Source organism: Astyanax mexicanus, chromosome 13 (genome assembly GCF_023375975.1).
Source record: "Astyanax mexicanus isolate ESR-SI-001 chromosome 13, AstMex3_surface, whole genome shotgun sequence".
NCBI classification, from domain to species: domain Eukaryota; kingdom Metazoa; phylum Chordata; class Actinopteri; order Characiformes; family Acestrorhamphidae; genus Astyanax; species Astyanax mexicanus.
This window is the reverse complement of record NC_064420.1, coordinates 8375050-8386393: the sequence shown is the minus strand read 5'-3', so window position 1 is coordinate 8386393 and position 11344 is coordinate 8375050. Positions and strand designations below refer to the sequence as shown.

Here is an 11344-nt window from a genome sequence, read left to right as displayed (position 1 = left end):
TCCTCAGCACCCAAAGTTTATGTTGTGAGCTGGCTGCCCTGATGCTTAATGTCTGCATAATGTGTTAACCTGAGAAACTCGTAAAGCAGGTAGAGACCACTGACATAAGACCTGTATGAACAGGTCAGGACTCGTCATCCCCTGCAGCCTTAATAACTCTACAGGACAGGCGGGAAGAAACTACCAGAGTGATTATTGCCCAGAAGCTTCTTGGAGGATAAAGTGATTGGCAAACCTACACATATAAACACTCACAGGGTGAAACAGACGAACACAGGGAATGCAGGAAAACACTTAATAATAATAATAATAATAATAATAATAATAATAATAATAATAATAATAATAATAATAATTATCATTATTATTATTATTGATGACATTATTATTATTATTATTATTATTTTATTTTATTTTAACCGTCTAAGACTGTAAACCAAACTCCGTATGAACCAACACCCCAATACACAATTAATTAAATAGAAACCTAATCCATATATTCTATCTTAAACATAATTATTGAAATCCTCACAGTTCATATCTCTATTTGTATATTTGTTGGTCCCTATACTTTTTGGAGGGCATATGTTGCACTTTTGAACAAACTTGACTCTGTGGACCTTTTCTTAGTTTTCTTGCAACTTTATTTGCCCTTGTTTTGTGTTAGAGCTGTTTTTACACGAACCCATTAGCGCCACTCTTTCCAGCTCATTCTACTCTAGCTCTCCCTCTCTCTTTAGCTTCTCCAAACTCCTACACAGAGCCCCTCCTCTCATAAGCACCTCCTCAGTAACCTAAAACTCCACCCACAGCAATACTAACAGTAATAAAAGAAAGAAATAGATCATATTCAAAGCACATGTAAAGTAAAATAAAATTCTCTAACAAATTAAATATGTCTCATTGGGGTATAGCAAAAATAAATTTATACACTGGTATTTACTAAGTCGCAACACATATAATACTGATGCATACTGCAAACACACACACACAAACAGTAGGCTTGTTCGAGATGCGGCTGCGCCTCGCCTTGCTGGTCAGCGAGAGCAGCCGCGTGCAGGTGGGCGGGGTGGAGGAGCGGAGAAGTCAGGTCGGACAGTCTCCACCTGCAGCCCACGTGAACAACACAGGATCTCGCGATGAATGCGCTGTTTGTTTACTTCTGGTGTGAATAAAATCGCAAAAGTGAAACAGAGATAACATGAGTGTTATTAAATTGAGATAAAAACTTGTTATAAATGTTCACAAAACATACTGTCATGTTACAGATGTATTGTGTAGTACTAAATAAATAATGGGATTACATTTTTATTTGCAGACCAGCTTTTCTGTCCTTTGTTTTTGGAAATAAATACATCATGCTCATTTAGACAGCTTTAATTGTTTAGCGCATTTCACAACACAAAAACAATAGAAGAAAAGAAAAGTAGATCTCAGTATAATAGTTATGTAGGTTTAAAGATAATTAATAATAGCAGTTCAGGGCACTTTATAAAACAGTAAAAATGATAGCAGTTGAGCTTTATTATGATATAAAATGCAGATTATGAACAAATAAATATTTTTGAATACTGCATGAAAATGAACTGTCTTGCTACTAGATATGACAGTGTAAATACTGTGTTTTTTAAGGGGTTTTAGAGGAGATATATATTTTAAAATAAAAAGATTCACACGTGATAGGTGTCGGTGGATCTTCTAACCAATGGGGATTAAGCTCTGTCGTCATCAGGGCGGCTCTAGGCTCCCGCAGTTGGTGGAAAGCAACTGCAGCGCCTGGGTCAGACGGCTGCAGGCAGATTTCACTCGCGGGACTATAACGCCGGAAGTCATCGTCACGTGATGAAGGCGCAGACGCAAGTCGGACAAAAAAACTAACCAGCATGCACCATACCGAGCCAGGCGGCGATCGGACTGCGCAGCGCCGGGTTAAGTCGAACAAGCCTAGTGTCATGCCTGGTCCTGCAAGCACTCCCATCACTGACCAAGCCTCGCTGGGTATCGTAGTTTCCCCTACACTTAGCTCTGACTGCGATTTTTAGTCTACAGACTACATTGCCCAGAATGCACCTCACACTGACACTACACGCACTCCCGATCACATGACACCACACCTAACACTATATTACTCCTAGTGGCCGGTTCTGACCTGTTTCTGTTCGACCATTACTTAGTCTCACCCTTCTGTTAATAAAGCTCTATTTTTATTAAGTCTGCGTGTGCCTGTATTCTGTGCAGCCACGGCAAGCACGTTTTCCTTTTACATACATATTTAAACAAAACACAAAAAGTCTAGAACATAGTTGCATCATCTAACAACAGACAAAACAGACAAATATCTTGAAATAAGAAATATTTGAGATGTGACAACTATAATTGTTTCACCTGGCATTTTATATTTTTTCAGTAAATGTGAAGATGTGATTGTGAAATGAACAAATCAAATCATAATAAATAAATAACAGAAGCAAATTTTGCCTTTTGAAATTAACTCATTGGGATTTCATTAACTCATTGTGAATGTACATGTAACTACTAAATATATACTGTAGGGCGGAGTTACGGTAACATTTCTGTGAGTTACAATTTTAACTCTTTTTAGAACTAATTGTAAAACTTGGACAAACACTTCATTATTATTTTTTTAACTGTCTAAGAATGTAAACCGAACTCCTTATACACCTACGCCCCAATACACAACTGCTTACACCAAATTGAACTAAACTCTTCATCCACCCTGCCCCCAATACACAGTTAAATAAATAAAAACATAATCCATATATTCCATCTTAAACAGAATTATTGAAATACTCACAGTTCGTATCTCTGTTTGTTGGTCCCTATACTTGTCTGTCCTTGTGTTTGTCTGTTTGTTTGTGTCCATTTACAGAGGCATTTAATCAGTGGCATGCAGTGAATATACTGATTACCCCTTCTGCAACCACCTGCCCTGCCCTCTCACCCATCAGGAGATGGGGCAGCAGACACACAGTGGGGTAGAAGCCATTTAAAAAAGCTTTGATTGGTTAGTACCGCTGTAAGTCAGATATGCATCCTATAGCAACTGAAAAACACAGACTGCTTTGAATTAGTTGCTGTCTTTTTATTTTAGTTAATTTAGAAAACAAATGCTTGCATGTACAATAATTATATTATATGCTTCCTGATAAAAAATCTGTAATAATTTACATGCACCTTTTTCACCCCTTCTCTGAAGGGTTAGAAAGGCCTTACTGCACACCACTGCATTTAATACTGATGCATACTGTACACGCACGCACGCAAGACTGAAGATCGCAGGTGGAGCTGAGTACAAGGAATATATACATATTCCTATATATTACTTTAGTTCTAATTCAATTGACATCTGATCAGTCCATGGAGAGGCTCTTGTGAGCATGAACAGACGTGGAGGAAACGTGAACTAGGTGAATTATGGAAGAAACCATTATCCCTGATTAAATTAGCTTTTTTCAAAAAGGGGTTCTGTTAGTTTGGAAGGTATAAATATGCAGAACATGAATGTCACTTGTACCAACAATGGGGTAAGTTTAAACATTATTCAAAAAATAAGAGTAAATTAAAGCATCACTAGAGATGCAAAATTAAATGTTCTATGTTCTATGTTTAAGTTTTTATCTGATTCTCTATCCTGTTAAAAGATTTCTGTAAAGCTGCTTCGCTACACGAGTTGTAAAAAACGATATATAAATTTGATTCATAATACAGAACAAATTATGCTAGTTTTATACCAGAACGTTCTTTTAAGCATACTTTAGTGCAGTAAAATTACCATCTCTGCTTCTCTTTGAACATTCTATCTTGTGTCATTTGATACAGGGAAATGGTCAGTGGTAAATCTTCTGTGAAGTGTAACTCCCTGTGGCTAAACGTGTGAACTGGTTTTGCTTGGAAGAAGTTAAAAAATGTCAACTCTGCCTAAAATTGATTCAGGGTCAGCAGAACCTGCATATTCCGCCCCCTATATATATATATATATATATGGAGGGGTTAAGGGACACTTTTCACAGACTTGCAGACTCCTCTCGTTTATCTCATTCAGTATTGACTTTTAGAGCGACACCATGAGCAAGATCATCATCTACGAGCATATTAACTTTCAGGGCATGAGCAAAGAGTTCACCTCCTCCGTCTCCAACTTAGTAAGTGAAAACTTCAACGACTGCATCTCCTCTCTGAAAGTTATAGGGGAGCCATGGGTGGCATATGAACATACCAACTTTCAAGGTTCTCAGTATGTCTACGAGGAGGGAGAGTACGCCACTGTGGAGAGGAACTACACCTTTTCTTCTCTGGAGAAAGTGACTGAGGACCTGGCAAACCCTCAGATAACCCTTTATGAACATACTAACTACCGGGGCAGGAGCCTCGTCTTCACCACTGAAACCAACCTGTGCTACGGCAACTTTAACGATGTTGCGTCTTCTCACAAGGTGCAGAGAGGGGCGTGGGTTCTGTATGAGCACATCAACAGAGGTGGAGCTCAGCTCGTGGCCAGAGTTTCTCGAGACATGCCTGAGTACGGCTGGTTCAATGACAGAGTGTCTCACCTTCGCCCTCTGAAGCCAGGGAAACCCATTATAACAGCAGAGATCCAGTGGAACCAGAAAGAAGAGCATGTGAATACTGTGGTCATCGACAGCCTGTGTGGTCTGAACCATGGAGACCACGAACAAAGCTTCTCCACTGAGATGAATAAAGAGTACGAAGGCTCCGTCACTGATAGCTTCAGCTTCAGCAATTCCACCCAGATAAGCTGGGGAACATCGTTTGGTGTAGACATGGGAGTGGTGAAAGCAGAGCAGAACTTTCCTCTGAGCAACACCTTCACCGTGGAGAAGGGGAGCAGCAACACCAGGACAGAGAGGAAGACCTACCAGCCAAAATCGCTCCCCGCACCAAGCTCACCGTGAACATGGTGAGGAAGGAGGTGGATGTGATGGTTCCAGTCAAGCTGACCATCGTCACCGGATCCCAGAGCAAGGTGGAGTACGGACAGTACAGGTGCCAGTCTGGCAACTCCATCACCACCGAGTTCATGGAGGAAAAGATCTAGAGCACTGAAAGGTAAGATAGATTCCTTCAAGGAACAACCAACACATCTTTATTTATAGATTTACTAAAGTCTAATTTGATTAAGGCAATGCTGACAGTTATAAACTTTAATGATATTTATGCTTGCAGTCATTTTCTTCATTAATGTTTTTAATGTGCTGTTTTCTCTCGTTTCCAGTGAAACATACTGGTGCTGGACCTCTGCACTCCCAGGATGCCCCTGGAATTTCATTATTCGAATTGATTGAGGTTGAATTGACATGATTGACACTCACACTGTAAACATTATTTCAGCAGGTAGAATAATATAATATTATATGTAAACATTATAAAATGTATTTCTTTAAATTATTCTTTTAATTGAATTTTGTTAAATTTACAGATAGTTATACTTTTATCCATTCATTACAACCAAAAGTCTGAAACATAGTTGCTTTATCTTACAACAGAAAAAAAAACAGACAAATATATTGAAATAAGAAATATTAGATAAATAAGTGATAACTATAATTGTTTTACAAATATGGCAATTTATAATTTTTGCAGTGAATGTGAAGATGTGATTGTGAAACAAATAAACAAAATCAAATGGCAATAAATATGAAAAGAATCAAGCATCGTTCTTTTTTCATTTGTGCCATCAGAGCAAATACTGCTTTTTGGAACAAACTCACTGTGATTTCATTAACTCATGGCTCCTCGCATTATTTATTTGCATATTGGGTGTGCGACTCCTGAACTATCTGCAAACAGTTTTGCATGTACATTACAAGGAGGCAATTCTTTGTCATAATTTTAGCCATTTAAAATGACTAAACATTGCCTATTTAGAGAAGACAGCTAGTGTCTTTGTTTTTTAATACAAGCTGAAATGGTCCTGCTGCCTTCTGCCATTAAATAGAAAATTTATTCCAGCAGCAGAGTTACTGCACTGCAGTACTGTTCAAGCAGGAAGTCCCTTTTTTCACTATGGAAGATGATAACTTCCTTACGGCCTACAACACTGTGGCCAAACAGTATACGATTGGTAAACTTTTCCTTATTGTTTTAGCATGTCTCAGCTGTTAAATATTGGTAATGATGACTCAAAATATGGGGCAAACTCCAGGGAGTTTATATAGGAATAATATGGGAGTAAACTCCATATTATTCAACTCTCCAAAATTTAGCTGGGTATTTGGGAACCAGTATAAATTTCCTCAGCACCCAAAGTTTATGTTGTGAGCTGGCTGCACTGATGCTTAATGTCTGCATAATGTGTTAACCTGAGAAGACTAGTAAAGCAGGTAGAGACCCCTGACACAAAACCTGTATGAACAGGTCAGGACTCGTCATCCCCTGCAGCCTTAATAACTCTACAGGACAGGCGGGAAGAAACTACCAGAGTGAATATTGCTCAGAAGCTTCTTGGAGGACAAAGAATGAACTCTGCATTTCAACAAACTTATTGTGAAACATGGGGGTGGCAGTGTCATGGCTTGTGGCTGCTTTTTATTCCTGGCACAAGAAAAGGCTGCCTTTATTAACAGTGACCTATAAATTCTGAACCTATCTAAGATTGTAAACCAAACTCCTCATTCACCTACGCCCCAATACACAGTTATTTAAATAAAAACATAATCCATATATTCTATCTTAAACAGAATTATTGAAATCCTCATAGTTCGTATCTCTGTTTGTCTATTTGTTGGTCCCTATATGTTGAGGATGTTCTTATGGACTATAAAGGCACTGGGTTCCAAGTTAGTGTCATTCACTCTGGGGTAAAAGTCAAAGCACAGGAGGAAGGCCAGAATGAATCTTCCTTCACTTTACTGGTATTTCATAGCCGTTACAGAACATAAACTTAAGTTGGTGTAAGTGTGTGGCTGTAAATAACAAAAAAACAACAATCACTATCACATTAGCATGATGCTAATCGTTAACAGCCAGCTTCTAAACAACATTGTATGCATAAATTCACAACAACAAGCCTCCAACTCTAGCTAAATAACATCTACTAATTGTCATTCAGGAACATAATTCAATTAAGTACTCACTTATCTGGCATTCACACACAAACAACACCACTCTGACTGGGATACAGGAAACTTGCCCTTCTTGAAAGGCTGGGTGTAGTAGTTACAACAGAGCTTCTAGATCCAGTTTCATCATTTGGAATGGATGAAAGTGTAATTAGTTTTGCCACTGGTCTTCTGAAAATCCTCTCCCTATTTTAAACATCCACGGTTCTTACTCAACTTGGGTACAACTTGACAACTTTGCCCAGAGGCCAATCAGCTCTGGGCTGAAACTTCTTGACGATATTTCTCGTCAAGCTTTAACCTGTCTCGCGGGGAAAAAAATAGTGTGGACTTTTTAAGCGGGATCTGGCAACACAGCAGGAGTGCAACTACATACTTGCCCACTGCGCCGCAAAACCAGCAAGCTGATTGGCTGTTTCTCCTGAAGAAAAATTTTTTTTGGGGCTTTCATTTGGCGCCCCCTTTAGTGCAGCGCCCCTATGCGTCGCATAGGCTGCAGACCCCCTTTTTAAGTTGTATGTCTGGCTGCATTTTGGCTCCAGTGGAAACAATAAACAGTAACAGAGTGACCAAAAAGCTGCTTCAGTTCTAAAAAGTGATACCTAAATAAATATAATTTGATTCATAATAATACTAGTTGTATTTCAGAATGTTCTTTTAAGCATATTTAAGTGCAATAAAATGACCCTCTCTGCTTCTCTTTGAACATTTTACCGTGTGTCATATGACACGTGGAAATGGTCAGGGGTAAATCTAGTAGTAAGTGTAACTCCATGTGGCAAAAAACTTGTTTAGCTTGGAAACAAGTTCAAAAATGTCTACTTTGGTTCAGAATCAGCAAAACCTCCATATTTTCTAATTCCACCTCAGCCCCCTAAGTACAGTTGTGTTCAAAATTATTCAACCCCCACTGCAGTAAAGTGTTTTAGCAAGTTAGGTCATATAAGAATATGAATAGCACAATTTTCAGTTAGAAGTAATCTAACAATATCCACAGAAGGAAGTAGGTTATTTAAAACTTTATGAAGAGCAGACTCTGTACTATGATGGACTCTAAATCCTGACTAAAGCCTGTTCTAGATGCAAGTTCAAAATGTGCTCTGCTAGCAGGCAGAGAAAGCTGGATTATATATGACGCTGTGGCACGCCTTTACCTTAAAAGGCAACAATGAATACTATTGGTCTTGAAAAGCACAAACAAACGTACTTATGTACATATATGTTTTAAAGATAGAAAAGGTTTCTGTGTAGAAGTCACAATGTGGTTAGACTGTGTTACAGCCCCAGATGGCTGCTTGTGGTTTTCTTTTTCCTGCTGCTGCATCGTTTCCATTGTGCTGCGGACCGCAGATCTCTCCTCTTCTCACTCAATATTGTGGCGTGGAAGAGGAAGGAAGACCCGTGAGACTCATGCTGAATGAGTCTGCTGTGTGTCTCCCAGATGGCAGATCCAGAGTGGTGCCCACCCTCTCTGCATAACCCCTCCCAAGGGAGATGCCCCACCCCTGTCATCCTCGCACACAGGAGAACAGAACATGCCTGCAGGCAGCCACACACACAACCCAGAGCCGCCACAATATATTTCAAAGTGCATCCATCACCTTAAGTGTATTTCATGGGCAAGAGCTTGACATTTATTAGGCATTATTAAGCTAAGCGAGTTTTTGCCTTCACACAGATCCATCAATGGCACCTCAAACTTAAATAGGCAGGTGAAATTGAGGGGTCAAGGACTAAATTGAGACCGCAGACTGTCAATTTTAGAAAAAAACGAACAAACATAAAATTGGCACATATTTTCAGTCGCAGCTTTAAGTTTGGCAGGGATAGTAGGATGCAGCACTGTCTTTTTGTTGTATTGAAAATAACTTTAGAACTGTGAAAATGCCTAGCAATGATGTCAATGAAAATGCAATGATGTATGAAATTTGAAGAACTTTCTTCAGTTTCCCTTCTGCACAACATACTGCATATGTGACATAACGTAGGCATAAATGTTGACACATTATTCAAACATTTAATAGTCTGTGTATGACCTTATTGTCAAGTGACACATTTTAGATAATGTTTTCATTTTTGGTCTACAGTCTACAGTGTTATTCACGAAAACACAGATCATTTCCATCTTGGTATAGCACTTAAGATTGACTGAAAGAAACTGGCCACATTCGATTCTAGCTGTAAAAACGAATTACAGCGTATGCAGTAAAAAGAGAAGACTTTTTTTTTTTAATTTTTGAATAAAAAATACCAAGAACCCAAACAATAAAAAAGGTTATGTATTTGTCTTTATTTTAATTCAATGTCATTAATATTAAGTTTAACACTTTAATACTGTGATATTCACTGTTTGTACTGTTGCACCATATATACTCCAAACGGTGTTAAATGAACTCTTTAGGTGTTGCTATAACACTAATGAACAACACTGCACAGTATCATATTAGCAATAAACATTTAACACTGATATCAGTGTAGTTTTTACACTGTAGAGTGGGACCATATACGCTCCAAAGTAGTGTTAAAGTTAACTCTTTAGGTGTTGATCCAGCACTGCTAATTTTACTGTGTAGGTAAACAGGGATGCTTTTGCATAAGTTTATGTAGCTAAAGAGGGGTGGGGGGGGGGGGGGGGTTGGGGGGGTGTTGTTTATATTAATAATAACAGTGGAAGTTGTTAAATGCATAAGAGTGCATAAGTCTCTGAGCTGGTGGAGATCAGTGGATATGTAGTGCATGTAACACTCCAGGTGTAAGATAAATGTAATAAGATTAAATATAAATATAACTAAATCAAATATTTAAAAATGTATTAGAAATACAGCTGTGCTGAATAGCTTCATCCTGTAAAAAAATGAAGACCTATGTCAACATGCAAATATCCACCCCAAAAAAATCTAATAAAAAAACACAAAGAGAAAAAAAGTGTTAAACAATCTTTTCTAATCATATAACAAATATAAAATGTTTGCCCCCCATAAATTAAAAGTAATTAATCACACTTTTTACAACCTTAACATGTTACTTCAGATTACATTTACTGTTAGAAAACAATATGTGTGCAATGTCTGAATTACATACATATAACAAAAAGTGATCAGTTATCATCTAATACTTAAAATAATATAACAACAGATTTGGTTATTATTATTATTTATTGATATGTCAAATTTGTTGCATATTTATATTATATATAAATTTATATTTATTTTCTCTCCACACTTTGTAATACTTTGCAATACATTGTAGCATAGAGTCCTGTGTCTTACTTTTTTCTACTCAGAGCACTTCTTACGAAAGTAGATTTGTTTCGTAGAGATTTTTGGCAGCAGTAAATATAAACGTTAGAGAACCCAAACCCTCCCAGTCTTTTAGTAGAACAAGGCATTACCTAAAAGCCATTTTTATTGCAGTATATTTTTATTGTTGTGATTCATTGCTCTCATCACTGACCTAGAGTGTAAAGCTGGTGTTGTGCTGAATTCAGCACCCCCGTCAGGAAAAGCACCCCCTCTCGGGAGCGCACCCACGTCTTCTAGGCTTTAACTTTATTTAGAAAATGGACATACCCAAGATACTTTTCTAAGCTACGCTAAGGAAAAACAAATGTCACCTGCAGCCTCTCCCGAGAGGGGGTGCTTTTTATGGCGGGGTGCAGATTTTGGTGCACTTTCAAAAAAAAGTTTGTATTAAACTATTTCTGCTTTTTCTGCTGTATTATTTTTGGTGGGGACAAATTTCCACCTATTTCTGGCACCCCCAGTTCCAACGCCAACAAAGAAGCGTATTAGAAATCACTCTTTACAACCCTTAGCATTAGCTACAGCATTAGCACCACCATCACGGTACTGATCATGACATAGACATATATACATACATGCCACAGGGCAGGGCGTTTATTTGTACTGAGGAAGGTGTTTAGTACACCTATAATAATCACAACGCTGTCACACATTACAAAAATATGTGCTTTCATGCTAAAAGATAAATACACACATTTTTACAAATACACTATCTGGATTCCTGCTTTGTTTATAATACCCTAATGAAAACCTCCACCAGGGTGGACTTAAGTGCAGACAGAGTTACACCAGGGACAAAATAAATACAAAACAAATGACTGAACAGAAGCTATTGACTTTCACAATGTGAAATGATTGTGTGTAAACAACTTCTCTTTGGGGGTTGTGGTGTGTTGCGACAGAGAGGGGATTTTATTTGAGGAGTAACAAAAGCATTGTGGC

General features: G+C 38.1%; 1 pseudogene; it reads left to right on the top strand.

Moving 5' to 3' along the window:
* The first annotated feature begins 4049 nt into the window (after positions 1-4049).
* On the top strand, positions 4050-5399 carry LOC111188900 (epidermal differentiation-specific protein-like; annotated as a pseudogene).
* Positions 5400-11344: the final 5945 nt, after the last annotated feature.